General features: G+C 35.1%; 1 pseudogene; it reads right to left on the bottom strand.

Annotated features, from left to right (window-relative positions):
• Positions 1 to 420: 420 nt before the first annotated feature.
• Positions 421 to 13,981, bottom strand: LOC138316505 (uncharacterized; annotated as a pseudogene).
• Positions 13,982 to 14,731: the final 750 nt, after the last annotated feature.

Below are 14,731 nucleotides of genomic sequence, written 5' to 3'. Positions count from 1 at the left end.
TTTTCAGACACTATAACCATGTATTCTCTATTTTTACAATGAGTATTTTATAAAAAGTTTACTAACTCTGAAAAACACGTATAACATAACAATTGTACTACAGGTTATATATACATTTAAAATTTTGATATGTACCTTTACGGCGAACAATAGCTAATGGGAAATTCTCAGCGTCGGATATGTGGTTAAGGTGTCTGACATTCTATTTCTTGCCTCCAACTCTGGATTCGAAATGGAATTTGAAACAAAGCTAGGCAAAAACACTTTTTCTTTCACATTTTTCGGATGCAAGAGTTGGTTTCTAATAGTATTTCTTCTCCTTTAACCACTTAGTCAATATAACCCTTCTAGAATTTGTGAATTATTACCTACAACATTACAACAATAGATGACCTTGCACTTGAATAACAAGTTTTTTTTTTCTTGCCTAACACAAATGTTATAAATTCAAATACCAGTTTTCACTTCAGCATACACAACACTCTCTGAGTCTACTTTCGGTTTTGGACTAACCGGGGGCGGTCCTGACTTCACACACGTGTGGATGGGCGTACTGTTCCATCCTGTACACCTACTTCCGCGTATACTAAACCGTCCGCCGCCTTGTATACCGAGACAGATTGTCCACAGTCTCACTATTGTTTTGCTTCTTTGATTTGTTAACAACAGCATAGACATCACCCTTCGGAGTTTCCTCTAATTCTAATATCTCATTTTCTCTGTCATCGCTTACAGTTTGTTTACCAGGCTTTTGCACCTGTTGCATACACATCTCCCGCCTCCGTAACTATGTGCCTGGCGTCCGGATCTCGTGGTCCGGCCGACTGATAGAGTGAGTTATGGGTTAATGTATCCCCGTGATCGTTGACGTATCTCGGCATTGTACCATTACAAGTATTAGGTTCAGTCTCTTCTACAGGGTCAAAATGTGAATTGCCATGTGCTAGGTCTGCAGACTCGTTAGGTTTTTTGGTTGTTTTTTTCCTGTGAAATAATACGGTGGTACATTAGAATTAAACACAAATAAAAAAGGTCGCGTGGATCAGATAAATATTTAACACACTTTTAGAGTAACAAGATTAAGCGTTCAGTAGATTTGAACGATTTTCATATATATGTAAAACGCGATGCAATAACAGACAGGATCGGCGACTTGTATGGTCAATATATCCAGTGGTGAAGAAGCGACAGTATGAGATGTTGTCGGTTGAGCCAAACCTTGCTTGGACCTTATCTCCTGTACTATAAGGCATATCTACATTATATACTACACGATCTTTGGACTTCCTACTTGGTATGTGGTTCTACAGAGGTGAGATGGAGTTTAACATACTATACTATGTCATTGTGATCTATACTACTGATTTTTTATCATTAAAAAAAGAGTGAGCGACATATCGTCGAATTTTATGATGTGTATTTAACACACAACGAAAACAATTTTAGTGATGTTGTAATCTTTCAAAACTCTGTATGCATGTAACTACATACAATGCAAGGGTAGTAATAGATCAGAGCTGCAAACTAAACTCATACGACAGTAAACAAAGACATTAAAGCGAATAGTCGGGCAAGTGACTGTAAAATCGGTAAAAATGGTATTAATATATCCCGTATAATTTCTTATGAATTAGAAAAATAAAAATTTCCGTCAAAATCGCTGTACATGCGAAGAAAATAATAATATCTATGGGAATCCTAAAAGTCCTCCCGACCGGCTATGAGTGCAGGTCAATCTTAACGCATGCGCAACATCACCACTCTCCGTAGTAAACAAAAACATGGCTACCGTAGTTTTGAACCAAAAGGTTTCCGCCAAAAAACCAACTGACTCTCACCTAAAATGCGAAAGGGAAAGGAAAGGCAATGGGAGCAGCGACAATCCAACAACTACTAACTCGGTAAACATTACGACGCATGGAGAGTGTTAATATAACTTGTTATAGTGAAGAGAACAGTTCAAACGAGCACGCGGCTTCGGACCGCTACTGTACGTACAGTTGGTAGTAGACTAAAGGTTACACCCTTGTGCACACGGAGTGCACTACGTTTAGACTACAGGTAGACACGGAGTGCACGAGGTTTAGACTACAGGTAGACACGGAGTGCACGAGGTTTAGACTACAGGTAGACACGGAGTGCACAAGATTTAGACTACAGGTAGACACGGAAGTGCACAAGATTTAGACTACAAGGTAGACACGGAGTGCACTACGTGTGAACACGGTGTCCTACTACAGGTGGGAACATCGTGTCCAGGTACTATTGAGAGCTAGACAGACAAGGGTGATGTGTTACAGTTAGGGATCGGGGAAAGAATAAGTTCTTCAATTTGAAAATAATACATAATTATAATTTTAAGTGTTTATTTTTTTAATTACAACATTCTACAATTTATTGTACATAGTATATATAACTAGTACAATTTACAATTTGTGTTTAGTATACGATGAATAAAACACTTTTCACTGCAAAAGTTAATAAGATTGATTTATATTCAAGTATAAGTATATGTCTATTTAATATTATATCAGTTGTTTCCATTTCTTATCTTATATTGTCTATATTACGTTTTCAAAAGTAAATGTTTTATGGGTAAATATATATAATTCACTTAAATAACATCAAGCATTTTCACAATGGTTCATAAATACAAACTTGGAATTGCAGACAAAAACCCCAGTCCTAATGTGCTTTTTGAGATACTTTTTTCTTTTATAATAAGCTTTCAATAATACTATCCATATAACGGGGTAATACATAGCTTCTAATCAAAATGATTTTGGTGCCTATCAATCAGTTGTCTTAGCGATAACTTGTAGATCGTCCTTTCATTTAAAATATATACACTTTTATAATATTTTTTCTTTGCTATTTTAAGTTCTAAAAGTATTGGTACGTAAAAAAAAAACTTAATTACATATTCTTTATTAAAAAACTGAACGTCTTTAAAAAAAAGATCATGCAGAATTAAATATCCACTTCATACTATATGACGTCCTCCACTAATTGGTGGCTAGTCTACCTACAAGTACCCAATTCAATGCTTGTTTTGATTTCTTAATTACCGGTAACACAATAAGTTTATGATCCCAACCCGGAAGTTATCTTGATCGTATATTGCGTCATGGTCCAATAATTATAACTTGTCAAACATACAGGTAAGCCACAGTATCCAGCTATACACGGTACTCAAGGTGACCATCGATAAGAATGGCCAGAGGGCAGAATCGTTACCTTCTGTGTTTGCACGGCTTTATGAGAATGGGGGCAGATCAGTATCCTTATATAATATGTGATTTTAGAATTGTTTCTATGGAAGTTTGTTAAGACAAACAAATATACTTTACCGTTTAAAAATCACATAGGTTCATGGGTTTGAAACACATAAGTACCATTCTTATTAGATTACATGTACATGCTTGTTGTAGAGCCTGGGGTAAACATGTACACTCGGTTCCTGGGGGGGGGGGGGGGGGGGTGAAGTGGAGCTGACGGTAGCTGTACAATGCGTAAATAATGCATGTCTGTCACAAACCTTGAATTTAACAAATAATACATGTATATATTATAATCAAAATTAATGTAGATTAGGAACTTATTCAACATAGTCATTTATACATAGATGTAATCAGGTTTCTGATATATGTAAAAAAAACCAGTGTAAAAAATTAAATTAATGAAAAGATATTGGATGAAATATAGTATTTTCCAATAATCTTGAAATAAATGTTTTTAGTTTTAGTTAACTATACACTGGTATTTAGATTATTTTTAATTTTAATATATAAAGCTTCATTAACAAATAAATTAAAATGCACTACTAGTTAAAACATAACATATCCCTATTGACGTAGCATTGTTTGTATAACTGTACGTATTTGGTGTGAGATGACTAACAATGTATGTATGTAGAGATGGCTGCACCTAAGTACTTGTACCAGCATGCTATAAATGGACTCCTGGCGCGCTTCGATAAGGGACTACACTGTTATATAGGTGTTGGTGTTAGTCTGTGATACATCTTGACTGACAACATTTGAAGGGTGCCCTAAGGAAGGCCCAAGGCCCTGGTGCCCACTCTGACCACATGTTAGGTAATTTAGGATTATTCATATCGTGTGGATTGTTGGAACAAGTAGAAGTCCAAAGGGAACCATGGCAACATGCAGTCCTAGCTAGGGGTATACCTTTCGAGCAGGCAAAATTTAAAAAAAATTTAAGTGATGTGATACATATAATACTACATATGGTTCATACATTTAGAAGCATAATATATATATTGTCATATATAACTCAACGCGGTTTGTTAAAAGAAGAATGTAAAGTCAAAATAAGGATATTGTCAAATTTCATAAAGGTTTTAGAATAAAAAATTCATTATGACAAATTCAGAATCCCAACAACTATGATCAACACAAACAATTATTTGAAAAGCGTATTTAGGGTAGAAGTTGGATTTATTTTGATTCTATCCAAATTGATTTAAACATGTGACCTACATTTTAGCGTTCGGTCCTTTTGAAAATTTAAGTGAATGTCCACAGCAGCCACATCCGATGAATGAAAAATGGCAAAATTTATCCTGGCAAATCTTAAGCCCAGGTTGCTACATTGGTTCTCAATCGGTACTTCTTAACTGAACCATATGGATCTGAATTTTTCATTAATACAATTTATATTGTTAATTAATTATCATCCCGTAATGTTGATAACTCAATTTCACAACTGCGGTTTGTAAAAGAAACCATTATTACTTCTTGGTCATCCATTTCATAAGGATGGTCAAAAATTTTTTTGTCAAATTATCAAGGCTTTCTAGAATTAGAAAATACATTTTGACAAATTCAGAATCTAATCAACAACTATGAATCTACAGTTTAACTGGGTAGAAGTTGGATTTATTTTGATTCTGTCTGTTTGATTTGTTATCAGGACATGTGACCTACAATTTTTAGCGATCGGTCCTTTGAACATGTACGCAGTGTTGATGCTCACGAGCAGCCCACATGCCGATAATAATAAATTTTTGCTTTCTTAAGCCCAGTGCTTACAGGTTCCTCAATCGGTTGAAGTGTAATAAATGTGTAATTTCTAATGCCGATTTTTAACGTACTATGGACGATTTCTCATTTTTCCAATGCTTTGCAAACGCGCCAGGTTCCATGTAGCAAATGTATATACGTATTATACAAACTATTTCGCGCACCTTGCCGTTTTAGAAAACTATGATTCCATACATACATAGTTAAATCATTTTATGAAGAATTTTGATTTGTTTATGTTTATTATGTCCTTGCTTTTTGATTATGCACAATCAATTATATTCTTTTTAATCAAAATAATTTGCCGATCAAAAATATCTCTTTGGCGGACGATTTGCTTTTACTAAAAAATCTTACTCCACGCAAGGTTCATCACTTTATGCGTACGAAAAAGAATTTCAGCTTTAAACTACCTTATCACTAGCTAAGAAAAATAGTTTTTTACTGGGAACTATTCATTGTTGAGGACATAACCAGTATGTGGTGTAATACGTACGCAGTTTAATCTGCTTTTATAAATTATATTATTATTACGTCCTTATTTATAATAATTAAATTGTATGATATGATAATATTTATTGATACATTTTACTTTAATTATGTATCTATTCAAACATAAACTTACAGTCAGAATGATTTCCAGTAATTAACGGCATATTTTTATGTTGCAATATATATTCATGGTTTCTGATCGCAAATAAACTATTTCTATCTGTCAAAGTCCATATTAGACTGCTAGAATCAATTCTATATTTTCTCCTTATATTTTTCTGTGGCACATCATATAGTCCTGCTCTTGTGGTCTAGATGTATGTGATACATTTTACATGGACCACGATACCCACCTGTAGTGGGGACACCGTGTTCACACTGTTAGTGCACTCGTGTCTACCTGTTGTCTAAATCTTGTGCACTCCGTGTCCTAACCTGTTTGTCTAAACCTCGTGCACTCCGTTGTCTACATGTAGTCTAAAACCTCGTGCAACTCCGTGTCTACCTGTAGTCTCAAATCCATCGATGCAACTCCGTGTCCACTCGTAGTTCACACTCCGTGTGCACAATGTGTAAACCTTTAGTCTACTTACCCAACTGTACCTATTGGCTTTACTACCCGGTACTCCCTGCTCAGCTGATAGTGAGTGAGTGTCTTCGTATTTTTGATCATTATGTAAATAGTCCCTAGCAGTATTTTTTCATAAATGAGTGGTCACATATGGGTCACATGTTTCATACCTGTTCCCCAATCGCGTAAAAGACGTAACCCTGGGGTAAATAGCGTTCTTTCGTGGGGCCTCTTTTTAGGGGTAATGAATGCCCTGTAATATTTTTATCTAAAAATGTACCGTTGTAATGAGCCATGTACAGTTAGATACTGTAACCGAGGGGGGCTAGTGCATTATCAAGCTAAGATTTGTTTCAATTAATCTATAATTATTATGCTACCGGTCAATTCATACAGTTCTGATGTATATATTTATAGATTTTTAATTTGTAAATTTTTGTTCTGTACATGTTTCTGGTAGTGTTATACACATACATTGTATATAGGATTTACATTGTAGGTTATTTGCCAATTGGTAAAAATTGTATATGTTCTGATATACACATATACATATGTACATGTAGGTTTTAGCTTGTTCTTTAGATATTCTTTGGAGGACACATACAGTATTATTTCTGGTCATAATAATAAATAGTGTTTGTATATTTATTACAAACTGTACCTGGTTCATGTGTATATGACAAACTTTACAGAGTTGAAATGTACTGCAGCCATGTATCATTTATAATTATTCTGAATTTTTGTTGGAACTATAGATAATGAATTTTGTATCTTTTTTGAAACAAATATTTGATTCTATCAAATGCATCAGTGACACATTCACAACTTATAAAATGTTTTCTCTAAAATAAAAAAAAAAACCTGTAGAATGAACCTACATTTATTCATTTATATATATTTGAAATTGATCATTTCAATTTTTGTCATATTCAAACAGATATAAAAAATTGTTGGTTCTTTTTTTCAGGCACCATGCATGCATAGTGACATGAATACAGAAAGTTCATCCCTTGGACCTGTATACAAGTGTATGGTATACATATACATACAATTAGCATCATATGAAGACTGAAGAATGTTGATATGAGTGCTCTTGAAAGTAAACTTTTCCAATATGGACCATATAAGATCATGAACAGAACATTTAAAACAGTATTAATTTATTAAATGTTCCTTTCAACTGTAATCATTTAAATAAATTATGATGCAAATACTTTTTCATTGTTTAACTTTGTAGAAATATTTGTTTATATTAGTCCTCTAGATCCAGTGATTATATAATTCTTGCATCCATATGCCGGCCCATTTGTTTGTCAGGGCTTGTGGAGATAGCTTTTCAATTAACTTTTAAAATATTAAGGTTTTTTTTTTACATATAGCAATATAGATACCATTGTCTTAGCATTTCTAAATTCTACTTTACAAAGAGAATAGACTCAACATATAAATAAAACCATAAAACTAGCAAGTTATCTGAAATGTTAAAAATCTTTTTGTCTGAACCAAATTTCACATTTATTGTCTATGTGTAACTTGTACATAGACCATTTATGTATTAATACTGTAGTAACAGTGATTACAAACACACATAGACGTAAAATTGTAGTATGTAGTACTATGTAGATCTGTCTTTGATTTGAGTTCTCACAACAAAAAAGTGGTACCTATTGGGAAGTTGTGACTTGGGCGGAGGGTGAAATACAGAAGAAATAGCTACACATGGAAAATCCTAGCCTATTTCTTCTATATTTCAACCCCCCACTCAAGTTACAACTTCCCAACCTCATGATTCTTCTGTCTTTTAGCCCCCCACCCCCCACCCCACAACACACACATACCTGATTGATTGTCATGTTATTTCAGGTTCCTATTCAGGTATTATTCCTAAAAACCAAAAAGGGTATACACACTGTGTACTCTCAAAGGAGGGGAAACACTTCATTCAAAAATGGAATTTACAATTTACATCTTAATTTTGAAATTTTCAATTTAATCATTTAATTACTGGACTATTTAAAACAGTATAGAACTCCTCGGCTACAGACAAAGTACTGTGGTACACATTTCTCTTAATTAATTACTTTTCTTCAACTCAATCATCTTTTTCTCCAGAGCACAAAAAAGAACAGGAAACAACAGAAAAGGAAAGTAACATACATGTAGGCCTATATGTTTTCTGGAAATATATATGATGTGTTAATTCTCACAGCATAGGCCTACATGAATGTGAAGAATTAAATATTATCAATGTTTGAGAGATTTTCCTAGTTGTAATTCTATAGCAGCTACATTGAATGTACGTTTACATATATACATTGTACGATACATATACATCATAAAAGTTTCTTTCCTTCCAGCTGGACATTCATGTCATCTCTCTCCAGAAACTCAAATATTGTTTACAAAAAAAAAAAAAAAAAAAAAAAAAAAAAACAGAGACATAGATAATTTAATTAAATCTCTGCAAAAAACTACACGAATAATTGAACACATATATTGTACTTGTAAAATATCTATGTATGAGCTAATTTATTTTCACATCTTTGACAGCTACATGCATGGACGTTCTATGGAACGTTTTCGTGTGGTTTTAAATGGGAAATTATGTTACGATTATTTGTTACTTAACCTTCATGATTCGGTTGATGTAAAATACGACGAATGCGATGCTGCAATAATTGCCCCTTGCCGGGGCCCCATCTCTGCATCGGCCGAATATTTGTGTCGATTTCCATGTACAAGATGCTTTTATCGAAAAATTATTACAAAGCATTGTCATTAATGTAAGAATACTTCATTTGCATCAAATGTATCATCTCAAAACAACAATTTGCATACCGCATTTAGTGGTTTATCACACGAAACGAAACCGACACGACTGAGAAACACATGTCCATGTTGACATTTCCACGCAGCCTCGTTTTAAAAGAGTTTGGCGAATTTATATTTAGAACTGTGCTAAATTTACACGGGGCTTCCCCAAAATTTCAATGGTCAAAACTGGACACCGTAAGCAGAACTTGACCATCATTATGGTATACAATGACTTTTGGAAGGCCAAAGAACGCATTTAGATTGGTTTCCTTTGCCCGACTATTCACTTTAAGGTAAAGTGTACCACCAAAAAAATGTAAATAAGAAATAATATATGGTATAAATATTTGCCTATGGGTCCCTCTAAAGATACAAGCAATAAAAACATTTGCCCCTCACCAGGCTATTTTGAAAGTTATGATTTTTTTAAATCAGAAAACTGAAATTAAAAACAAGAGGCCCATGGGCCTTAGCGGTCACCTGATATCAGATACAGAATGAAACAAAGACATGCATATAAACACTATATATTTGCCCATCAGGCCCTTGAAGTCAGTCAGTGATTTTATAAATTTGACTTTTTAATCTATGAAGATTATTTGGTTACATCAAATCTGTGAATTCAGAAGTAAGATTTTTGAAATGTTATCCATTTTGACCCCTTTTGGCCCCACCCCTCTGGCCCCTGGGGGTCATCAATTTGGATATGATGTTAAAATGCTATCTCAGGCTAATAATTCTAACCCAGATTGACTAATTTCCTATGAAAATTAAGCAAATAATGTTCCTAAATGTGTTTTTCCTATATAAACTATAGTAAACTTGACCCCCTCCCCAGAAGGGAAACATGAGACCCCAGGGTCATATAATTCACAAATTTTGAAAAGGACCTCAAGACCTTTCCATCTATGCAGAGTATTTGATTCTACCAGTTCCAGAATTTCAGAAGAAGATTTTTGAAGTTTTAGCCTATTTGACCCGTTTTGGCCCCGCCCCTAAGGCCCCTGGGGATCAGTCATGGAAAATTTGGTAAATAAGATTCAATGGCCATCACATAGGGATAATTCTGACAACAATTGACTATGAATTTCCTATTATAATGACTAAATAATGCTCAAAAATGTGTTTTCCCTACATAAACTACAGTAAACTTAACCCCCTCCCCAGGGGGAAACCTGAGACCCAAGGGTGATGTAATTCACAATTTTCATAAAACACCTTAAGACCTGTCCATCTATGAAGAGTATTTGATTCTACCATTTCCAGTATTTAAGAAGAAGATTTTTAAAGTTTTAGCCTATTTGCCCCTTTTGGCCCCACACCTCTGCCCCGAGGGGGTTGACCAGGACCAACATAGATATTAATATTAAAATGTTATCTCAGGCTAATAATTCTAAACAAGTTTGACTCTTTTCCTATGAAAATTGAGCAAAAAATGCTCATAAATGTGTTTTCTCTATATAAGCTATAGTAAAATTTGACCCCCTCCCCAGGGGGAAACGTGAGACCCCAGGGTCATATAATTCACAATTTTCATAAAACACCTTAAGACCTTTCCATCTATGAAGAGTATGTGATTCTATCAGTTCCAGAATTTCAGAAGAAGATTTTTGAAATTATAGCCTATTTGACCCCTTTTGACCCCGCCCCTAAGGCCCCTGGGGATCAGTCATGGAAAATTGGTTAATAGGATTCAATGGCCATCTCATACTGATAATTCTGACAATATTTGACTCATTTCCTATTACAAATGATCAAATAATACTCAAAAATGTGTTTTCCCTATATAAACTATAGTAAACTTAACCCCCTCCCCAGGGGGAAACCTGAGACCCCAGGGTCATATAATTCACAATTTTTGTAAAGGACCTTAGGACCTTTCTATCTATGAAGAGTATTTAATTCCATCACATCTGTGAGTGGAGAAGAAGATTTTTGAAAATTTTAGTCAATTTTACCCCTTTTGGCCCCTCCCCATAGCTCCCTGGGGGGTGGGGACCATATAATTCACAATTTTGATTGGCCTTATGCCTTAGAAGGTTTGTGCAAAATTTCATTGAAATTGCTTCAGCGGTTTTGGAGAAGAAGTCGAAAATGTAAATTGTTTACGGGACATACGACGCACGACGCACGACGGACGACGGACGACGGACGACGCACGACGCACGACGGACGACGACGGACAAAAGGCGATTAGAATAGGTCACTTGAGACTTCGTCTCAGGTGACCTAAAAAATCTATAAAAAATGATTTTCTGAAATATCTATGTAAGTAATTATTGCTGACCAAAGAGCATTTTACAATGCATTAACAAACATGTTTGTACAACAAACAACCATTTTGTCTAAAATAATGGTCATTTCAAACAAAAAAGGGGGGGATAACTAAAATGTTTCTTGGATACTTTTAGTCTATAAAGTCTATATATACGACCATACTTCAGCGAGAAGGGAGGTCACTCTAAACATTAAAAGTAACACGTGAGATTAGAAGCTCTAGTTGCCCTGAAGTGTAACTGCCATAACTTGGTTGTGTTACACTTTACCTTAATAGTTGATTGCTTAAAAAGAATTAGATAATGGTAATTGATATGTAACTTGTCTACCTGTTTGATGATGATTGATGATGACAATGATGACAATGTGATGATAGACGGAAAGCATCACACCGTCCTGATGCCCCGGCGATAGATTATCAACTGACAGATGAAAAGGATAAACCAATCAAATTAGGGTGGCATATCTCGTAAATATAGTACCTGTAATTAGATAGTTTCCAACATAATACAAAAACAAAGATTTCTATAAAAGATATATGTAGGGTTGGAACTATAATTGGGCATTTTCGTTTTAAAACATAATGACCGTTCGCATAAACATCTTTCCAACCAGCCAATGGGACACATATTGTTGTTCATTGTAGCAATTGGGCCTGCATAAGAGTAACAATCATTATTGTAGTATGGCATGCTAGTAAGAGGTAGTATACTTCCAACTGTCAAATTATGTTAATGACCAATGTTGACCACGTTGTGTGTTGGATATGTTCTAAATCGATAACAACTGCCTCTGCCAAAAGTTATGTTACATATGTAAAATTCGTCAGTTGAATCCTGCTAGAGTAATGTTAGAAAGCTTCGAGCTGCGAAACTTCTACAAAAACAATTAAAAGATAAAGAATGATAAATAAGTTAATAAATGAAGTATATACTGATGTCTGTTTTAACATACTTGGACGAAAAATATGTTTTAAATTATTATTCAAGTCACTGTAGTCGTGCTCAGGCCTCATTTAGAATATGCCTTGATTGTGTGGAGCCGATATCGAGTGAAGGACAACGGAATTGCAGTCGAGAATAGTTCAGCGGATGAGCATCAAGGCTGATACCAGGGTTCAAGGACCTACACTACCCCCGAAAGACTCTACCCACACATCAACATCGACGGATCCGAGGAAATTCATTTAAAACACATTTAAGATCGTGATAAATGATATACATGATAATCGTGTAACAGGAGATATTTTTCAAATATGATGTATAATAGCAGAACAAGGAGCGCACTAAAAAAAACTTTTACAAAAAGCGATGTCAATTGGAGATAAGAAAAACCTTTTTCAGTTTTCGAGTGATTGACCAATGGAATAGTTTACCTCAACATGTTGTGGATGCCAAGAATGTGAAACATTTAAAAATACTATTAGACAATCACTGGAAAAAATAGTTGTTTTTTATATGAACACTGATTTAACTAAGATAATGTAAACGAAAAAGTTGTACACAAGAAGTCACTGTTAGTTAATAATTATTGTATACTTATATGATATAGGAGACATAGAGGCTTACAGCCAATGTCCATCATTTTTCGTATCAAATCGTATTAAATTCGTTAACCGATAATTTTTTGTCGCAAAAGTTATTAACTTACCGTTAATACTACACTCTTCATCTTAGGTCATCGATATGTGTATTTTCTTATGTTATTAATGTTTTCAAGGAAAACTTAAATTTTTGCTCCGGAAATGGTAGTGGCACCTTGTAAAGGATTCGGTAATGTTGGTGGTTAGCATAATATTATTCATATGCTCTGCTTGATTCGTCGGTATGAATAATACAGCACATATAACTTCATATCCGGGACGGCAGAAATAATGACTGAATTGGTACCTAACATTGCCTCTTCTTAATAACTAGACAATAAAAAATAAAAATAGCATACTTACTGTGTGTGTCCTGGATTTCGTTGGGCGTAATCACGAGCATCATCATCTGTAGTCAGTTTATGGTGAATTTATTAAGGGCTAGATTGTGTCCCCCCCCCCTGCCCCGCTATTGAGGTTTTCTCCTGTTTGTGGTACATTTGGTGTTGTGTGTTACAGTTTCTAGCGTTGCGGGACAGTTGAGGTGGTGTTCGTTGGTTGCTGACGTCTCCTTCGTCGTCATGATCGCTGTTGATGATGATTTTGAAGGTGGATGGCTGTAGATGGTGATGTCGATTTGGTGGTTATAACTTCTGGATCTGAGCAGGTGACATAGACATCAAGCTCACTGTTACCTATGATACATGAAAATGAATGTCAGTGTTTAACCTTCCAAAGCATTTGTATGGTATTTTTATATAAAAAAATTCTTTAAAAAAGAACACTTTGCCTTTTAATCGTACCTGATACAACTGAAATGCAGTGTCCTGACTGCCAAGGTTTACTATATTCTGCCCTAGTTAACGCCAGTGTCAACACGTCTGTAGTCCTAAAGTTGTCCACTGTGGTAGCAGTGATCGGTGTACAGCCAGTCTCAGTAAAACTATCGGATGTAGTGGAGGTGATAAGTAATTTACTACCACAGGTTGACCATGGCTCGATTCTCGGATATTCTTTCACTGTCACTGTTGTTGCTGTAGGTGGTGCTTGTTTTGTACCCAATGTAACAGTACAGGTACAGCTGTATACATCCGAGCCTCCAGTATCCCACGTGTCTATTACCACATGTGTATTGTGTAAGGCCCCTCCTGATTTACACATTGGTATGACTATAATAGTAAAAACTACATGTAAATGCATTTTATCACACACAAAACTGGCAACAGAAAATAAAAGTACAGTTGATGTAAGCACAGAGGAATGGCCTTATGATATTTAAAAGATGCAAAGATGAATTAGGAGGCGTGTGAAGATATTTGAATTTGTGTGTGTGTGTGTGTGTCTGTGTGTGTGTGAGGGTTAGAGGGTGTGAGGTGTGGGGTTTGTTTTGGAGGGGATCTGTGTTTTTGTAAGATGTCAGACTTCTCTCCACAGAGTGCAAGGAGAAAGACTAATGTTGTAAATGTAATATATATGTAGTGTAGTGATTTTGGAGATACAGATTGATTTATTAGAGTGGTAATATGTTTGGTAGAGATAGCGTGTATATTTATAAGATGCGGGAACATAGATTAGTTATTGTCAAGTTAATTCTACTCGAGTTGCTTCCCTCTAGGTGTAGTGCGTATATTGTTAAAGGCCCACTACCTTTCCGGAGCAAAATTTAAAGGTTTCTAAAAATCATAAATAACATAAGAAAATATATACGGATGGCCTAAGATGAGGCTACAACGCCAAACATATGCAAGTTATCCTGCGTAATATATGATAACAGTTGGGTTTCATCCCGCTATTTTGCCTTCTGCTGCAGTGATAATCAACTACCGCGCGGTATTTAGCACGACGGCGGGAAACATAAGACGACCCGCGTTATGAAAATTAACATTTTATTTATCTAAATTAAATTGTTCAGAAGACGATGATAAGTGTAGCATTACCGGTAAGTTGATA

This window comes from Argopecten irradians, chromosome 2 (assembly GCF_041381155.1).
Source record: "Argopecten irradians isolate NY chromosome 2, Ai_NY, whole genome shotgun sequence".
Classification (NCBI taxonomy): Eukaryota; Metazoa; Mollusca; class Bivalvia; order Pectinida; family Pectinidae; genus Argopecten; species Argopecten irradians.
Note: the sequence above shows the minus strand (reverse complement) of the source record. Positions and strands in the feature narration are given on the sequence as shown.